Source organism: Fukomys damarensis, unplaced genomic scaffold (assembly GCF_012274545.1).
Source record: "Fukomys damarensis isolate Sample0158 unplaced genomic scaffold, DMR_v1.0_HiC HiC_scaffold_7, whole genome shotgun sequence".
NCBI lineage: Eukaryota > Metazoa > Chordata > Mammalia > Rodentia > Bathyergidae > Fukomys > Fukomys damarensis.
Window position 1 is genome coordinate 2,153,652 of NW_022900919.1, and position 19,477 is coordinate 2,173,128.

The 19,477-nt window shown below is 48.9% G+C and overlaps 1 protein-coding gene across 10 annotated transcripts in view; it reads left to right on the top strand.

Moving 5' to 3' along the window:
* Oca2 (OCA2 melanosomal transmembrane protein) overlaps window positions 1–19,477 on the top strand; it is a 231,444-nt gene that overhangs the window by 173,621 nt on the left and 38,346 nt on the right. The window contains exon 24 of one of the 10 annotated variants that reach the window (XR_004516156.1): window positions 6,155–6,396. The exons of the other annotated variants lie outside the window; for them this stretch is intronic. The gene's annotated coding sequence lies outside the window, so the exon portion shown is untranslated. The remainder of the gene's footprint in view (window positions 1–6,154; window positions 6,397–19,477) is intronic. 10 annotated transcript variants of the gene reach the window in all.

The window sequence follows — 19,477 nt, forward strand, 5'->3', positions numbered from 1 at the left end:
AACAGTCCACGGAGGGGAACTCAGAGTCAGAAAGGAGTAGTTTTTAGTAAGCTCGTTATTGGATAACAAGTGAAGTGCCCTCTTAGCTAACTTTTATCAGACAGGGTTGTGCAGCATACTCAGGAGAGCCGAGGGCAGAGCCAGTGTTAGCTGCTGCCTGTTATAGCCGTGGTACACTTGGGAGCGATCCAGGCAGGTCACGCAGAGAAGGCCCCATGCTTCAAGGACGGGTTGGATTCTCTTGTTTTCCTACAATGTGGGGAGTGGTCTGTGGCCCTCAGGTCTGCTTCCAGTCAACTGTGAGGCTCCACCTTCATGTTGGGAAGGGAGGATCTGGACTTTATGGTCTTAGTTGGAACAGACAAGCCTGTGTGTGTGTGTGTGTGTGTGTGTGTGTGTGTGTGTATGCAAATGAGGCCTAATCAGGCTAGGCATGGTTGCTATGGGTCTGAGTCCACCAGATGTGACTGTGCAGGATAATGCGGTGGGGAACCTGGAAGGGCTTCAGTGTGCCCTGCCAAGGAAGTTCTGAGGCCACAGCCCCAGGAAACTGGGACCCTGTCCCTTCACAGGGTTTCCTTTCTCTCCCACTGTGGCTTGTACCTGCCCAGCTGCCTGCTCGAACACACCAATGCCACTGTCTTGCTGAACATCTGTTTTCCTCCTCCCCCCAGAGTCAAACAGTGCCAACCTGTTTGCATTGGGATCCTGGCCCTTCTCCCCTGTACCCTGGCTCCCTGAGTGGGCACTCTCTTCTGTGCTGTGGGCAGGACGGCTCATCCTCAGCACCACATCTAACCCTCGGGTAGCACGACCCTTTCCTGATTTTCTGTCTTGGGTATTGGGGAGCCCCTTCATTTGGTCTTAGCTCTTACTTGACAGGGAGCCAGGTCTCCTCACTGAGGCATGCAGCCAACGGGGACTCCCAGCCTCTCCTGCTCTCGCTGGGTTTACTTCAAGCAGCCAGCTCTGCAGACCTGCAGCAGAAGCCCGTCCCAGATAAAGCCTCATCTTATTTTCTATGCTCATAATTAGCGGATATTTTTTTCTGACTTATCTGGGCCATCCATGGGAGTCTCTAGCTACCCTTGGCAATGCTTCCAGATTTTACCAGGAATAGCTCAATGTTTTGGGCAGAAGTTACTTAATCTGTAAATTCTCCCTCTGCTCCTTTCCAGAGTGCTGTGTGAAGCTCTGAGTGTGGGTGTGTCCCAGACAGCCTGCGCTGGGAGGGTTGGAGCCAGCATGGCCCTGGTAGGACTGGCGAGGAAAACCCACCATGTGGTGGCCCTGGCTAACTGTGGTTGGAAACCCTACGCTGGGTTCCCACAGCCTGGCACTGTTCTCAGAGAGTTGGAGCACTGAGGAAATGTCCTGGGAGGTGTTGATACTGAGGCCCGCACAGGGAGAGGGCGGCATATTTCCTGTGGGGAACGGGGGCAGAAACTACCCCCTACTGCCAGCCAGGCATTGGAATCTATGTGCTCTGGTGTCATTTTACCTATGTTGAGGTTCATTTTCTACTTTCTACTCTCAAGAGCAATATAAAATGCAGAAGAAAAGTATCCAGTTCAAGTTGCAAGGTGAGATCAGCAAAATCCATTTAGTTATAAAATTTACAATAAAAGCAGTGCCTTGCGCTTTATAGATCATCTCACCCAACAACCTTATTTCAAATGTCTTAGTTTCTATATGTAAAGAGTTTATGAAAAAGAAACCTGCCAATTTGTCAAAGCAAAAATAAGAATGGAATATAGTTTTTAGAAATTCAAATTGACATTTTAAAGATCACTAAAAACACAACAATGATTATGCCTATTTTAAATATCTATATTTAGTTTTTTCACAGTCTTTTGATATTTCATGAATTTTCTAAGCTTAAAATAAAATATCTTTTCTTTCCAGGATTTGGTATTGTTTCACCTTGCGATGAGCTAGACATTGTGAGCAAATCCAGTCTTGATAGTTTCCTTTGTGTTTTTCTCAGTCCGATGTATTTTCCCCCTAACTGACTCAGGAGAACTGCAAGGACTTCATCGTGCAGCGGCCTGGTTTCTTGCCCTGGGGATTTGCTGGTGTGTGGTTCCTTGGTCTGCTCCCTGGAAGGGCTGCCCCCTGAATCTGCTTCTTCTACCTTGAGCTCTTCTTACCTGAGCACCCGGGTCATCTTCCCAAAACTCAGTTTATGAATTGACTTTGAAAATTAGCTTTTCTTGCCATTTAACTTGATTTTTTTCATTAATCAGGCTTTGAATTTTAACTATTCTGGTGCTGTAGTATTGTGTGATTCCCATGTGAGAAGCTCCTTTCAGTTTCTTGGTTTGTGACAATGTCAAGCTTGCAGGGCTTCCTGTCTGTCTTACTCTGTGTTCAGACCCACAGAAAATAAAGCAGACCTTCAGGCACTATTGAGCTCCGCGAGCTCTCACTATATGGCAAACATGTTGGCCCTCTGTATCCAGGCCTCCACATCCAGTGATTCAGTCAGCCTGGGATAAAAAACATGTGAGAAGTCCTTGTGTCTGTACTGAACATTATGGACTCTTTCCTTGTCCTTATTTCCCCAATAATACAGTATAACAACTACTCACCCAGCACCGATGTTGTTCCAAGTATTATAAGTCATCTAGAGATGATTTCAAGTGTTCAGGGTGATGTGTGTAGTTTCTAGACAAATATACAAGGGACATAAGCACCTGGGATGTTGGTATTTGCCAAGAAAACAGGCATTGTTGTTGTTGTTGTTGTTGGTAGTGGTGGTGGTCATGGTGGTGTTAGGGGGGTAGAGCCAGTTCTTCACCAAGGCTGGGACAACTGTTTGTTACGAAGTCATCTACTGTCTCCAGGGCTGGGCCCGGTAGGGGCCGCACACCACACACAGCCTCTGCCGTCCGGGCACTGTTGGTGTTATGGACGAGTGAGTTAGAACAATAGGATGCACCACACTGTGTCAGATTCGAGCCTGTTTATTAAAGCCAGTGACCAAGACAGGGCTAGTGCCTGGGAAGTTCTGAGAAGCAGTTTGGTTTCTCCTTTTAAGCCACGCTTTCAGCTGGGGAGGGCTCAGGGGAGAGCGAGTAGAATCTTAGAGAAGCAGAAGCCTTCCCAGTTAGTGGGAGGTGCAAGGAAGTTTCACACACTAGGTGAGCTGCACAACATCCCGCCACTGCAGCGAGTTTTCTGCCAAGCGGGACGTGGGTTTTGGGTGCTTTGTCCAGCCCAAGTACACCATGGTGGTGAGGCTCAAGGTGGAGTGGGGTTGGTTAGAACACTGGGAGAGAGCTCGTGCAGGCAGGAAGCAAATATTCCACAGGTCCCTCGTAGGCCTTGTTGAATTCTATAAGATGTTAATGGAGAATCACAAAATGAGTGTTTTCTGTGCAAATAAGTTTGGGAAATTGCAGTTAAACAAGAGTAAACACTTTCACCATGCAAAGCACCTTGTATCGTTTAATTCGAAGCTGGGCTCTCGGAGTGTTCGGGCAGATGTGGTGCCCTGCACCGTGTGGAGTTCCCCGAGTGATTAGGCTGCTGGTAGCTTTCGATGTTAATGGAGAATCACAAAATGAGTGTTTTCTGTGCAAATAAGTTTGGGAAATTGCAGTTAAACAAGAGTAAACACTTTCACCATGCAAAGCACCTTGTATCGTTTAATTCGAAGCTGGGCTCTCGGAGTGTTCGGGCAGATGTGGTGCCCTGCACCGTGTGGAGTTCCCCGAGTGATTAGGCTGCTGGTAGCTTTCTGGGTGGACCCATCTGCACGTGAGCCTGGGTGCTGGGAGCTGTCCACACCACCCACCCGCACGAGGAGGAGCATCGTCAGCTGTTCGGGTCCCTGGGCCAGTTCCTTTGCTGAGAAGTGGAGCTGGGCTTGGCCCTGGTCCAGTCACAGAAGAAGTGTGAACCCGGGGGTCTGGGCAGAGAGGGCTGAGCACAGAGGATGTCGTCCTAGTGTGCGTGGGCTCTGGGCTGCACTGAGCACCAGTTGCATCCCTGAACTGCTGGACGCCTGCTTCCCTCCTTCCCACACCCCTGCTTGGCTTAGATGGGCACTGGGCTGTGTCTTATGGTGCTGCCTTCGACCCTGTTTTACTGCTGTGTGTGCATGGTGGCAGCGGGGCTCTTTGGCTTCTCTGTGCCTTATAAAATGAAGTTATAATTGGCCGCTGTCTCATTGTGCACGTGACATGCAACATTAGTTCTTTTACTTAGGATAAAAAGAAAAGCACTCATAAACCGCCTGGTGCAGCCACACACCTTCCCCAGGAAGAAGGCTTTCTCTGCAGGGACGTTTTTTCACTGCCTCCCGGAAGCGCTGCTGTGTAAGCCAAGCCGCCCTTTGCCATTCTCGGGGCTGTCAGCACAGGGCCTCACTCCTGGGGTGGCCTTTGTGGTCTGGGTGTTTCCCAGTTCAGGACAGGCTGGACGTCAGTCTTCAGTCTCCTGGGCTCTGACGTCCAGCTCTCGCCTTCTCCTTCAGGGAGAAGCTGAAAATCACCTTATTTCTTTGACTGCGGAGTGATTCGAAGTCTGCTGTGCTGGTGCAGTTGGGGCTTTGGGAAGCAGCAGTGGAGACGGGCTCTTCCCGTCCCGGCCAGCATGGGGGTCGCTGCTGGGCGGGGCAAGCCCTGAAGGGCCTCGGTGGTGCCTTCACACAGGGGCAGGGAGAGGGGCGGGGGTGGGCAGCCACGGTGGCTCTAGAGGGTCCCCCAGGGGCCAGGGCCTCCCAAGAGGGCTGGCTGCCCGCTGCCCAGAGCAAACCGCCTGGGCCTCCTTGCTCTGCTCCCAGCCGTGCCACAGTAGCCCCGTGTTGACTGCGACTCTGCCTCCTCACCTCTGCTCCAGCCTGCCTGCTTCCTGTCCACGCCCAGTCCTCGGCCTTCCTGCCTTCTTCTCTGCTGCTCAGCTTGCAGAGAACGTGGGCCCTTTGCCCCCGGAAGCCGAGGGTTGCTCCAGCAGGGGCCCTCTTTTTCCGTGGTGCCCGTCCCTGCACCGGGGTGAAACAGCCTGTCTGTCCTGCCGGGGGGGAGCCAACCAGGCGGAGACATCTCTGCATTTGCCTCCCCGCCGTGTGTGCCCAGGCACCTGCTGGGCAGAGGCAGGTCAGAGGTGGGGGGACGCACACAGCGGTGCTTCTGGGGGTGCCGTGGGTGTGCGGCCAGGTGGCTGGGGGAGTTTGTCATCCCCATGAGCAGAGACAGTAAGCAATCATTTCTTATCTAGAGTTGGTGTTTAATTTTGTCTAAGGTAATGATTTTGTCATCTAATAATAATGTAATGATTGCTTATTATTCAAGTCACAGATAAGGTCTTAATTAAAACCATTCAAGTCCTAATTGAATCCCAACAGGGCCACTCATTAGTTTAGAGAAAAAGCATTCTCTTCAGTGGTGAGATTCGTGTGCTGAGGCCACCCGTGCTGCCAGGCGTGCAGGTTCACGGGCCGTGCTGAGCCGCTGCTCCTCGGAGGCGCGCTGACCGCTGCGGAAGCCCAGCTCGGTGGGAGAAGCAGTGGGTGCTGCCATGTAGCAGTCTTGGGTGTGGCCGGGCCTGACTGGTGCGAAGTGTGTCACACGCCAAGGAGAGCCAGCCGCGGGCCCGGGTGTCCTGGTAGACCTTGAGGGCTCCGTGCCCAGGTGACGAGGGTGGCCGAGTGTGCCCACGGGAGAGCGCAAGCACTGCGCCACACGGAGACCCTTTCCCCAGGACTGGGGTTTGGTCTGCGCCGGGTGGGAGGCGGCTGCGTCGTCAGTCTTTCCGGATGCTCGTGCCGGCTTCTCCCGGACTCTGTCCCAGCGCCTTTCCCCGGGCTGGCTTAGCCCACGTCCTTTGCTGCAGCGAATTGTGCCTGTGTGGCGTCTACACGGAGTCTGAGTCCTCCCAGGAAATCAGTCTGCGCTGGTCTTGGGTACCTGGTGCCGTTGGATCCAGTTTGAGTTTTGAAGACTGCTGGAGTTAAGAAATGTCAGAGATCGCTTGTCACAGCATCTTCTCAGGCTTTCACTGTGGTAAATTTGCCGTTTTCGCTGTTTCGGAGGGTATGGTCAGTGCACACACTCTGCTGTGCCGCGCTCGCTTCCCTGCACCTCTAGACGTCTTCGCCGTTCCGGGATGGAAGCCTGCACTCACCGCGTTCTGCTGTCTGTCCTTCTAGGCGGAACGCGAGGAGGGCCGTCCTTGGCTCCTTCCTCTTTGAGGCCGAGTGATGACCCAAGGCGTGAATACACCAGCTTTCCTTATCCATTCGTCTGCTGTGGCCGCTTCTTTGTGGCTGTCGTGAACGCACCTGAGACGAGTATTAGTGCACAAATATCTGTCCAAGTTGCTGCTCTTTTCTTCTGGATATACACCTGGAAGTGGAATTGCTGGACTGTGTAGTGACTGAGTGCTTAATAGGTGAGGCCTTGCCACACTGTTTTCCAGAACAGCAGCACCATTTCTCATGTCCCCCAGCAGGGCACAAGGGTTTCTCAAATACTTGTTACTTTCTGTGATTTAAAAAAATAACGGCTGTTGGAATCATGGAGGCTGAGTCTCATTGTAGTTCTGATATGTTTAATGAAATTTGGTTGTACAGATAATTGTAAAGAAAGTAAAGGAGACATTAATTAATCATTTAATCGAATGCCTTGGCTTCAACATTGGAGGATTTTAAGCGGGGACGATTTGATGTCAGAAAGCACTTTACACACACACAGATCTGGCTGCGGATCTGATGCTCAGGGTTCCAACTTCTAGATCTAAAATTTTCAACCTGAAAAACTAATCTTTGACAACCTAATTTTTTATGTATTGAAGTTTTATCTATTTAAGCAAAACCAAGGGTTTGTCAGTTTAATTTTTATGCCAGTCTGTATCGTTCTACTTAAATTATTTCCTCCCTTATCAGATCTTCGTTTACTGCCTTCAATTCAAAGCCCCTGATTATCTTCTCTTATGTTGTGAATTACTTCAAAGGATGATACTTTTAATATCTTAAAATTTTTAAAATTAGGGGAAAAAACCATTATGTGCCAAGTGTTTTGATCACTGGAACTGTTAGGTTTCCCTTTAAACTTGTAGAGTTTAAGGAGAATTCAGAGGTTCCTGTTTATAGTCTGAAGTTATTGATGAAATGCATAATCTTATGCGATTCAACTTAATACATTAAGCTCCTCGTGTTACAGTGTAAATTGTTTTGTTGCTTCACGATGCTTTGAAAGTGAGTATATTGAGTAGGACATAAGTTAACATTTTATTTTATTTCATCATTGAAGCTACAGAAGTAATTCATTAAAAGTTTCAAAAATAATCCACAGTGTTGAACTAATGTAAGTCAGATTGTTTTGGGGTGAAGTGCTAATATTGCTAATTAAATAAAAATGTTTCTCAGTGCCATTTATCTTTAAAAAATTAACTATACTTTGGTAGAGATGGCATTTAAAAGATATGAAAGTAACTGGAAAAAGTGAAAAAACTCCATTAAAATTTTTGAAGTAGGATTTAATTTTTATTTTATTTTATTTTTGGTGGTGGTGGGTCTCAAACCTAGGGCTTTGTGTGTGGTAGGAAAAATACTTTCTAAGTTTTGCTATATGGTTAGTGTTTGTGTGTGTGTGGGGAGTGTGTGTGTGTGTTTGTGTACTAGTTGTTTTAACATTATATAAACATGGCCTTAAATTTTATGTAAAACAAATTTATTTGGAAAAAAATTAAATAAAAGTTACAATAGCAAGTAAAATAATCATGATAGTCAGTGCCTGACTTATTCAGACAAGTCCACAATCGCTGTGTTTCCCTTCCTTCCCTCTGTGCCAGTCTTCCTTTCTTCTTTAAATGAGCGTATAAGTAAAATGACAAGTACTCATCTACACGCAGGGATATGAGGAACTACCATAGAGCTGTGTTAGGATATTGTGGTGCTGCTACAGAGGTAGAAAAATGAACTAATAGGAAGAACCAGAGAGCCCCCAAAAGACTCAAACGTGTATGGATCTCTGATATATGACCAAGGTACCCCTATGTTTTGATAATGAAAGACATGATTCATTTTAATGTCTGGTGCTTTGTCAACAGGATACCCATGGAGAAAGATAATTTACTTTGACCCTTGCCTCATGCCACACAAAAATCACTTCTGTGTGGATTGCAGAGCCGGATATGAAATGTAAATCTTGCAAATGAAAATATTCAAAGAAATATTAGTGAAATCTTAATAGCACAAAATTCAATAGAGGGGACCTAACCATAAAGCACTTACCATAAAAGAAAAGCAAAAAGACAGATCAGACCTTCTGATCATCACAAGTTACTATTAAGAGAATGAAAAAAAATTATAAAGTAGAAGATATTTTCAGTGCATTTTCTAGCAAAGGGTTTCCGCTAAGACTATGAAAGCTCCTACAAATCAGTAAGAAAAAAAAAAAAGAAGCACAAACAGCCCACTAGGGAAATAAGCAAAATAGTTGACTGACATTTCCGTAGAAGGGGCTGCTTGGTAGCCAGCAGTCATATGAAAAGGGGCTAAATTTCTGAATCATCAGGGACATTGGAGTTAAGTCCACAGGATCAGGTTACTGCCACACAGCCGTCTACACAGGTCCATCTACAGGCGAGGGAAGCTGATGTTGGGAAGGGCGTGCAGACCACTGCTGGGAGCACAGACCGCTGCCGGCTCCTTGAACGTGCCTGGTGCTGTCTGTCACTAACATCAGCGCACCCTTTGACCTGCAGGCTCTCTGAACCGTAACCGCAGAAGGGCAGCTGCATTTGCATTTTTAAATGAACTGGGGTGTTCCCAGCAGTAAAAATTACACGTATGATGTGTAGTGACACGGGAGAGCCTGAAGAGCGTGACGTGGAGTGATGGGATTCAGACACAAAAGAGCACGCATGGTGTGATTTCAGTCACAGAAGGCACACACAGCAATGTATGTGCTGCACAATTTGTGATGACCAAATCCTGGAAGCAGCCTGTGTACCCACCAGCAGATGACTGGATGAAAAAGTGATATCTCTCTAGGGGTATGCTACTCAGCTATAGAGTGACACATTTGAGGCATTTGTAGGAGATCGGATGCACCTGCAAAATATAGCATCGCGTGCAATAAGCCAGACGCACAGGCTTAAATACTGTGTGGTGTCCCTCATTTGAATGAGGCAGAGTACGAGCTGGGAGAACGATCAAGGATGGACGGAAGGGACAGCTCTCCTGCAGTAGGGAGGGCCTGAGGCAACAGAGGAGAGCAGTGAAGAGGAGGGGAGGGGAGGGGAGGGATGAAGATGCGCCTCACAGAGGCCCTCAGGAACCGCAGCGAAGGGACCTCCGTTCGCCACAGCGCCACAGCGTGAGCTGCGACAAGTAACATCAGCAAGTGTGCAAAACGGGGTGGGGGACCTGAGAGCGGAGGGAGAGAGCGGGAAGGGGATTAGGAAAGCAAGCCGTAGTGTGTGCACAGCCACGGCCGCGACTGTGAACTGCAGGGACTGCAAGTGAGGACTAACACAAAGGAAGCGTGAATGGGATTGTGATTCCTCTTGGGGCAGAATCCCGAGGGGACCTTCGGTGCCGCTGATACTGTGTCTTAGGACATGCTTGCTCAGTGTGTAGTAATCCATGGATGTGCGTGTACATATGTGCACTTTTCAGTATTTACAACTCCGTGCAGGGACCGACTGCCCCTGGCTGCTCCTCTGTGTTCGGTTTTCACGCAGTACCGGGGTTTGAACCCAGGGCCACTCACATGCTAGGCAAACACGGCCCCTGAGCTGCGTCTCCAGCCCGCTCACCTCCTTGAACAAGCTTTGTTGGACCCTGGTTGTCTTCAAGTAGGAACACGTGTGCAATCTCTTCGCTTCTATAGCAGGAGTTGTCAGGTCGACTGCGTTTACGAACATGTGAACAAGTTCTGTTGAGAGAAGTTAAGAGGAGCCGGGATGTGCTCGGTGGGGTGGAGCAGCGCTTGTCCAGCACGTGCGAGGCCCCGGGTTCCCTCTCAGTGCTGCGAATGAAAGAACGAGTGACAGGATGACACTGACAAGAGGTCCTTGTGCAAGCACGTGTGTGTGTGTGTGTGTGTGTGTGCGTGTGTGCGCGCGCGCCTGAGTATGTATAAGCGGGATTCCATGTGTGCTCCTCTGTGCACCTGCGTGTGTGGTGAGTGCACACATGCATGTGAGCCTGTGGCCATGTGTGTTCAGATGCACACATGCATGTGGCTCCGTATCTGCAGGTGTGCATGGCTGTATATGAATGTCAGTGTGTGCACGAGTGTGGGAGTTTCCGTACCCACTCATCTATACCTGTGCGTGTGCCTGAGTACACGTACTTGTACTCTTGTGCACACCCATGTCTGTGTGTGTTTATGTGAATGCGCATTTATGCATTTTCATGTCTGTCTATTGTTTTACATGTGATGGTGTGTGTGTGTGTGTGTATTGTTCACACCGAAGATTGTCACTAAATCTGGCTGTTGTTTTGCTTTAATGCTTCTGGGGCAGCAGCAACGCGGGCAGCAAAGGAATTAATTAGTCTTACCTTGGATGAAATAAATACCTACCTCAAGAGTGCACATAAAACCCATGCTTCTCAGTGTTGTTGTGGCCTTTGGTAGGCATAGCCTTGGAAAGGAATTTTGCATTTTAAAAGGGAAAGTTTGCAGAATTACCAGGACAAGTCATTTGAGACATTGTTTCAAACCGATTTCTTTCTGGCCTAGCTGAGAGCCTGCATTTCTTCCAAGGAGGTCAGGGTGGTTTCTCCCCAGCCTGACCCACAGAGGAACCACCTGGATAATTTGTTGTAGCCTCCTCAGATGCTTTTTAGGTAGTTAACCACATAGGCACGTTGCTGCTTAAAGTGTGTATCAGGAAAGAAAACCAGGATATTGAACCAGTATTCTTCTGTGTATAGTTGACATATCTAAGCTACCCTTTTTCAGTCTGTGGGCCTTACTTGAAGCCCTTTTCGAATACCAATAAAGGAAAACAATTAAATTAATGAACATCCGTACTTTCAGTGTCCTTCATTTCCTTCCTTCCCTGACCCAGACACCTCAGTGCCCTCAGCCCGCCTTCCATGTCCCCTCTTGGCTGTTTCAGCACCTCAGACGTCCCTCATTTTGCTGCCTTGCTGGTTTTGAGATGTACTGGTCAGTGTTTTGTGGGTGGACGGTCCGCTGGGCCTGGCCCGAGAGTGCCCCCGTGGTTTGCGGGGCTATTGGGTGTTGGGAGAGAGGTGACTGAGCTGGTCATTTTCTCTACACGCGTCACTCTCGATGTTGTCCTGGTCCCTGTGCTGCAGTAGTGTTTCTGAGGCTTTTCCACTGCAGAATTGCCCTTTCCCCCCTTTCTGGTCTGTAGTCTTTGGAAGGAAATCACCAGAAACCACACTCAGGGGTGGGTGTTGTGCTCCTCCTCCGGGAGGGTGCAGTTTCCATGGAAGGCATTTGGCTTCCTCCTGCCTGGGTCTGTGTATTCTCCCCCAGTTATTTACTATGAAGTCACTTATTTATGTAAATATGGTCTGATTGATATAAATCTTATGGTTTGGGTTATAATCCAATATTGTTTTATTTCATACTCAACTCTTTTCTACTTTGGCCATTAGGAATTCTTTGCATTGACTCCTGTGCTTCCTGCCATCGGTATTGTGTTTCCGATTTATTCCCTCTGGATTATTTCCTAACCCTCCATTGTGGACCAGCATCATCTTGTGTGTTTCCTGCCCTGGTCCTTGATGCAGTGACTTCCCGGGGAAGCCTTGCTGTCCCGTGCTGGAGAATGGTATCCGAAACCAGCATCTGAGTCCTGGGTGCGCTCATGGATGCTGACTGTGAGCTGTAGAGCACAGAAGTGTGCGTGTGTGTGTGTGTGCATGTGTACGTGTGTGTGTGCCAAGCTGTAGATAATCTGTGTGCAACAGGCCTGTGGCTGTTTCTAATACAGCTGTCTTTGTATTAAGCTAAACAGAGTTTCCGCTAATGCCCTCAACTCCACTCCGTTGCCATCTGGTAATTCTTGGATCCACCCTTGTTCATCTGAAGTCTCCCTCTCCAGCAGTGAGAAATCTAATTACACAGTTCACCATCCATTTATTTAATTACTCAATTCCAGCTCACGTACGTGACAGCATCGGAGGTCTCAGGGGATTTCATCAGCTAGAATACAGTACTGTTTTTAGGGTTCCGTTTCTGTTAGAGATAGACTTGATGGTTATGACTTTCTTCTGAAGTCTTCTGATTTCCTGTGACTCTGTGTGTGAGTCCTTCATTCTCCTTGATATCTTTATAGGACATCTGTATCGCTCTGATGTTTTGTACATTCTACTCCTTAACAGTGCCAGCCTCTCCTTTCCTTCTATTTCCATCCCTACACTTGCCCTATTTAATGAGCGATTACCTGGTCAGCAGAGGATTGGGTACCCCTCCCCGAGAAGGCACATTCCTTACTCACCGCTGCCCTAAAACAGGCCTTGGTCCTGTTGCGTGGTGGAGAGGGGATGGTTCTCAGTTCCCTTTGTAAGCACATTGCAGTGCGCTGTTAGGAACCTGGACACTGACAAGTTAGCCCGATGTGATATCACAGATGCTGTCAGAAGATGCGAACTCTGGTCAGAAAGAAGGGACCCTGCCGCTTGTGGCACAGCCAGCAGCACACGCATGACCCTGTCTGGGGCCAGGTTCTGGACCTCAGTGCTCACAGGTTGACTCAGGAGGATTTGGCGGCGCCTGCACTGTGGTGACCTGGGTTGGGGGAGGGATCCCAAGTCCACCCATGCTGACCTTTGTCCTGAGACTGACAGCTACTGGACACCCTTGGAAAGCTGGTCCGGGACAGCAACAGTAGAGTTTTCTGCTCGCAAACCATGTGGTAAGGCAGAGGCCAGTGAAGGGTCTTTTCTCATTGCCTCCTCCCTGGTCTTTCTGAGGCTCTTTGTTCCTTTTGCCCAGCTGCACACTCTTGCCTGACTTCCCTTCCCAAGCCCTACTCTTGATGGATTTGACCTAAACAGCTGCTCATCTGGTTATCCCTGCTACTCAGGAGGCTGACGCAGGAGGATCTGGAGTTGAAGGTCAGTCTAGGCAGTGAGCCAGACCTGATCTAACTAACAGCTAACTAACGCGAGTACACCTCATGTGGGGATGCCCCTTGTGTAAACTTTCACTGATGCCATGTGCTCTTTTGATCTTGCCGGTTTGTTGTGTAAAAACGGCATCTCCCTGCGCTATAGTTGCCTTATTATTTTTATTTTTGTGACACTGGGAAGTGAATCCAGTGCGTTGCACAGGTGAAGTCCACGCTCTGCCTCTGAGCTACACACCCACACGTGCGGGGCCAGCGGTCACGGGGTCCCCAGGCCTGGCTGCTCCACTGTGCGATGCGTCACGATGTCTCCATGGCCGTTTCCTCCATTCACGCACTTAAGATCATTTCTTCAGATTTCCATGGATCGCCTTACACCCCCTTCCTGGGTTTCTACTGGCATTTGGTGTTTGCCGTCCGTCTCCCACAGCAGCTCACAGGCACAGCACCAACGCTTCTGCTGAGCCCAGGCCCCCTTGGTGACGACTGTGCCTTCGCCTCTTCTTACTTTCGCGAATTTTAATAGGAACACGCCTGTACTTAGGGGAGTGATCTGACAGTTAGGACTGGTCAAACCACAGTTACGCAGCATTTTAAAGCAGGTGACATTTGCTTTTAGTGGTTTCGGCTTTCCCCAAAATATTCAAAAGGCGATGAAAGACTTCTAGTGTTTGTTGCTGTTCTAAGTGTGCCAAGCATTCCACGTCAGCCTTGTCTGTCTCTGTCAACAAGCATCGCCCTGTGTCCTGTGTCCTACTTCTCTTTTACTTGGTGCTTGCACTTTAGTATTTCTGTTGTACGGTCCTAGTATTTTTCATGCCATACTCTTTCTACTTAAGAAATATTTCCTATGTTCTTTCTTGGTTATTTTTAATTTAAAAATCCTGTTTTCTCTGACTTCTACCCCCCCATTGATTATATAACATGTTATTTATTTCCTCTTGGCTCTGGTTTTCAGAGGCCTCTTTCTGACTTTGATTGGTGCTTTCTAATGAGGATCTCTAACTCTTTGAGTGTGAAATATGTTGGAAAAGTCTTTCTTCTGCACGGCGAAATTCAGGGTCCCACTGAGCATCCCTGTAATTGCAAACTTAGTGATTTGATAAGTATTTCCTCCTGGGGAAAAGCTGTGAATGAAGATGGAATTTTTTTCCTTTAATGAGCTTTGATATCTTGTCAGTTTTATTCTTTCTTTTCTTTTTCTAAAATAAGGCTTTGTTGGGACTTAGAAGATGTGAGAACAATTTCTCCAGTTTCTGTGTTGTGAGGAAAGCGTGTTTGTGGTGGAGAAGGGGCTTCCCAGGCATGAAGCAGCTGCAGAGAGCTGGACTGGGGTGAGCAAGTTGCAGAGCTGTATGTACACGATTTCTTCCTAGTTAACCAAACAACTGCCTGTGAAGCCTCAGTAAAAGGAACAGGTCCCATAATCCCAGCACTCTGGGAGGCTGAGGCAGGAGGATTGCAAGTTCAAGCCCCACCTAGAAAACTTAGTGACTTAATGGACCCTGTCTCAAAATAAAATAAAGAAATAAATAAAAGAAGGGCTGGGGATAAAGCATAGTGTGAGGGGTCTGGGTTCAATCCCAAGCACTGACAGACAGGAAGGCGTGGCGGACTCTGTTTAGTGGGCTTGGTACATGCTGAAGAAATTTCCACATTACACATTTCTTTCTTTAAGCAAAAGAAGGTTTCTTCTTTCATTCTTTTGGAAATCAGATGTTATGGAGACTTCAGAAAAAGAAGAGCAGAGTGAGCATGTCTTGAACTTAGAATGAAATAACTTCACTGAAATGGCAGTCCCATGGAACAAAATGGGAACTTACCATGCAGTTGTTTCTGAATCTTTTAAAATGACAGATATATTTTTAAAAGGTTTATTTTACTTTCTATCAATAGTAAAACCTACCATAAATTTCTCTCCTGCTGAAAGCAGCACCATTCACTAATATTTCTTTTTTCTTTTTTTAAAAAATTTTAAATTGAGTTTATTGGTACATTCTAGGTAGACAGTACAGCTACATTCATCACTGGGATCTTGTACCTTTACATGCCAGGCCTTGGTTCTCATTTTTTCCCCTTGTCCCCCCTCCCTTTAATTCCATTTTTACATTTTCTCCTATATTTTTCCTTTTCCCTTATTCCCCCTTCCCTATCCTTCTCACTGTCCCTACACCTTAGGTCCTTTTCTTCCTATTTCACATTGAATATTTCTAAGATAGTGAGTGTGGGATGAATGAGGGAAGCTAGGACCGTCTTCTACATTTATCATAAAGAACTCAAAATAAATTGTACCCCTCAAAATAAAAGACCCAATAAAAAAGGGCAACAGAAACAAATAGACAGTTTTCAGATGAAGACATACAAACAGCCAATATAAATACATGAAAAAAATGTCTAGTATCTCTGGCCATTAGAGAAATGCAAAGTAAAACAACACCGAGATTCCATCTCACTCCAGAAAACACAGCTGCCATCAAGAAATCAAGGAATACCAAAGGCTGGTGAGGCTGTGGGGAAGAAGAAACCCTGCCACAGTGTTGGTGGGAGCGTAAACTAGTACAACCACTGTGGAGAGCAGTGTGGAGACTTCTCAAAACCCAAAACTAGAAAACCTATTCGACTCAGCTATTCCTCTTCTAGTTATCTTCCCGAAAGACCTAAAGACATCGTATTACAGTGATACATGGATATCTATGTTGGTAGCAGAGCTAAATCTTGGACGCAGCCTACGTGTCCATCAACAGATGAGTGGATAGAGAAAATGCGTGTTTATACATAGTGGAGTATTTATTACTCTGCTATAAAGAAGGATAAACTTGAGCCACTCATGGGAAATTAATGGACCTTGAGAATAATGTTAAGTGGAATCAGCTAGGCACATAAGTTTAAATACCACATGGTTTCTCTTATATGAGAGACCCAACTATAAATAAAGAGCAAAATTAAAGACAGGTATTGTAGGAAATGGGGAGATAAACCTTTTGCAAATGGGAAGGGGACCAAGAGGTGGAGGGAGGAGAGGAAGGGGAGGGGATGAAAAAAGAATTGAGATGTTTTACATACATGCACATTGCACACAAGGAGTGCGATTATTATGCAATGTAAACATGTACTAATAAAAATAAAAATTTAAAAATGTAAAGAGACAATTCAGTAACAAACTTTTCTCTCAGATGTTTTTCGTTTTAAAATCACTTACAATTTCAGAATCAAACCTTAATGCCTGGGTATGTACTTCTTTGCATTTTGCTGTTACAAAGCACCTGCGGTTTTCACAGGCAGAAGTTTGTGTTTTGCTAGCTGGTGACTGTTGCCCTGGAAACCACCTGACCAATCACACTGACTTCATTAGTTCAGTCAGGAGCTTCATTATAAGGCAGCATTGTGCTCACTTCGGCAGCACATATACTATATAACAATAAGGCAGCGTCAGAGAATAAATGCACTCAATTTTTTGTGAGAAGTATTTATGGAACACTCAAATCCAGCTTTGAAATCACTTTTCATAAGGATTTTGAAGTAAAGATGCTGCAACCCTGGACCTGGTCAATCACGGTGAGGCAGGGTGGCTATAGGGGTGGTGCAGGGCAGGGCTGCCATTTGCCGAGGCCCTGCACACAGGTGCCTGCCTTGGCCTCCATGGGCCTTTTCGTCTGGTCACCAAGCCACCCATGTGTCCACTGTCAGGTTGTATTAGCTTCATTGTGCGGGACAGGAAGCTGGGACTCACCTGATTCTTGTGATTTGGTCACAACAGCAGCGGCAGACAGCTGTAGAAACAAATGCATGTCATCGTCTTTACTCAAGTGACACAGAGGCTATGAACCCCACCCCATGGTTCCAGAGAGAGAAAGAAGTGAGCTTTTGTCACAGTGCTTCTAACGCTGAGAAACAGCACCAAGTCATTTTCTTTTCTTGATTGACCTAAAAATTGAAAAAAAAATCAATAGACCTGAGTTTTCTAAGCTTCAGAAGTTGATAACTTCTGGAATTAGAATAGTTCTCCTAAAAGTGGGAAGCAAAGGAAAAGCTCCTGTTCCTAAAGTCAGTGGAATACCCCGGAGTGGTGAGGGACAGCAGTATCCGAGACCACAGGAAGTGAAGAAATCCAGGGGAAGACACAGCAGGGAGAAGCAGCTCCCTTAGGCGCCCACGGGAGCTGAGGGCACTGGAGCAAGATGGCAGGGAGGACGCTGGCTGGCTCTACTCACTGCGGCAGGCAAGAGAGGGGCTAGGAGCAGGGGAGGGAGCAGGTGGAGAGACAGTCGAGGATGGCTTGCTCGGAGCCCGGGCCTTCCCGCCCAGGGGAGAAGACCTAGAAGCACGGGTGGCAGTTGGGCACCACTGTCCTAGGGTGCGGCCAGGCAAGGGCTCACCCTCTCCTCCCTCCAGGGCGTGCCCTCCCCTCTGCCAGGCCCTGGACGCTGCTGTGTGCCTAGGCTGGGGCGGCTGAGTCCCGAGGCCAGCGCTCCCTGCAACACACAGGCCCCTCCCGCCAGCCCCACCCACCCCTCCTCCTCCTCCCCACCTGCTCCGAGGGTGCAGGTCTGGACGAGGGTGCAGGTCTGGCCGGTTTCTCCTTCCCCGCCTGCCCCCCTGCTCCCCACAGGGCTCACGTTTTAGATCACAGCGAGGAAGGAGGAAGGTTCTAGCTCTCACCTCAGCTTTTGTTTCTGCAAGGAAAATCCCGGACTCTGTCCTCGCACGCCGGCCATCCGGCTGTTGCGCATGTGAGTTCTGTTTCCTCCTTGGTGTTGGAGAGGCCCAGAAGGGAGGCGCTCGGAGACCCCGCTCTTCAGGGCTCACAGTGGAGCGAGGAGGATGGTGTCTCCCGGGCGAGGCCAGGAGCGGTTCGGCTCCTTTCCTGCTGCTCAAAGTGTCCCCTCTTCCGTGTCTTCAGGCAGCGCGAAGACCAGCGTGAGACAGTCAGCGAGGGAGGGATTTGTGGCCCGCAGTTGCCTTTGCCGTCTGCGGCCTGCATGTGTCAGGGCGGCGCCTCCGTCTGGAGCCGTGGGCAGAGAAGGCCCGGCAGGCCGCAGATGGAGGCTTGGGCTGGAGTAGGTGCTGGGCTGTGGATTTATAGCTTGGACTTTTTCACTCTCCGGAGTGAAAAAAATATTCTTAATGATCTTTCTTCCTCCCATAAAAAAGAAATTCTCAAGAAAGAAATTCACCGAAGCCACCCGGCTCACTGGAGGCCTCTGTGCTCCCGTGTCTGGTCAGGCACCCGGGCTGTGCAGACGCAAGGCCAGGTTCTTTCTGGGCAAGGAGACGCCTGCTGCCCGGGATGGCGGACCGGGTGTGTGTCCTTGTCCCCGCCGCTTGCGTACTGTCAGCACCCACCGCCCCGTGATGTCCCATGTGCCTGTGTGTGTGTGCGCACACGTGTGTGTGTGTGTGTGTGCGTGCGCGCGCGCCCACACCCCGCTGCATTTCCAGGTGCTGAGGGCAGCACAGGAGCTCAAGATCCTGTCCCTGCCTGGTGGTTGGTGGGGCTCCTTCTGGGGAGTGGTGCAGAGGTCCCGAGAGGCTCCTGGGTGTGGTGGAGGAGTCCTTCCCTGTGGGGTGGTCTAGGCCAGGCTTGGGACACTTCTGAGTTTGTGTGTTTTCTTGTATTACCGGATGCCGCCAGCAGGGTCCGGCAGGAAGTGAGGCTGCACTCTCTACACAGGCGTCCTGGCTGCTCTGTGGTGGACGGCATGGCAGCCGAGGCCCGTGTAGGGCATCCCGAAGTCCAGGTCGGGGCAGTGGGGCCTGGAGACAGCTTGATTGTGGCCTGGGACATATGCTCCTAGCAGAGCTGAGGAGCTTGTGATGTGGGTCTGAGGGGCGGCAGGACCCAGGTGTCTCCCAGGTCCAGTGTACCCATTCCAGGTGTGGGTGGAAGCTGGGCATGGCCGGCTGGTGACCTGGAGCCGGGCTTAGGGGACACTGTGCTGCCCACTGACTGATATTTAAGCCATTTTGAGTGTGCACGGGTGTCCTTTCCCAAGCCTGGAGACAGTGTTTCTTCATGAGAAAACATCTCTTCCCACAGTGGCCTCTTCTCTCAGAGAAGCATGCTAAGCTCGTGTGGCTCAGGTACTAGATCTGGGGCAGCCTGACGGTGCAGGAGTGAACACCTGGCCGATGGCGGGAAGCCGCCTTGTGTGGGCACAGAGTGCCGTCCTTAGCCCCTGACCTGCTGGAGCCTCAGAACTCCAGGGGGGAGCTGCCCAGGCCTCCTGTGGCTTGGGCTGGAGCCGAGCAGGCAGGGCCTGTGCACCACCCAACCCCTCCCTGAACTCTGCCCACTTTCGCCGTCCTATTTTCTTTGGGGTGGGGAAGTCAGTGTTCACGTCCCGTGCACTCTTCCCGTGTCTGTGATTGTAATGCAAACTTCACATTCCTGCGGGGACCTTGGAGAGTTTAAACC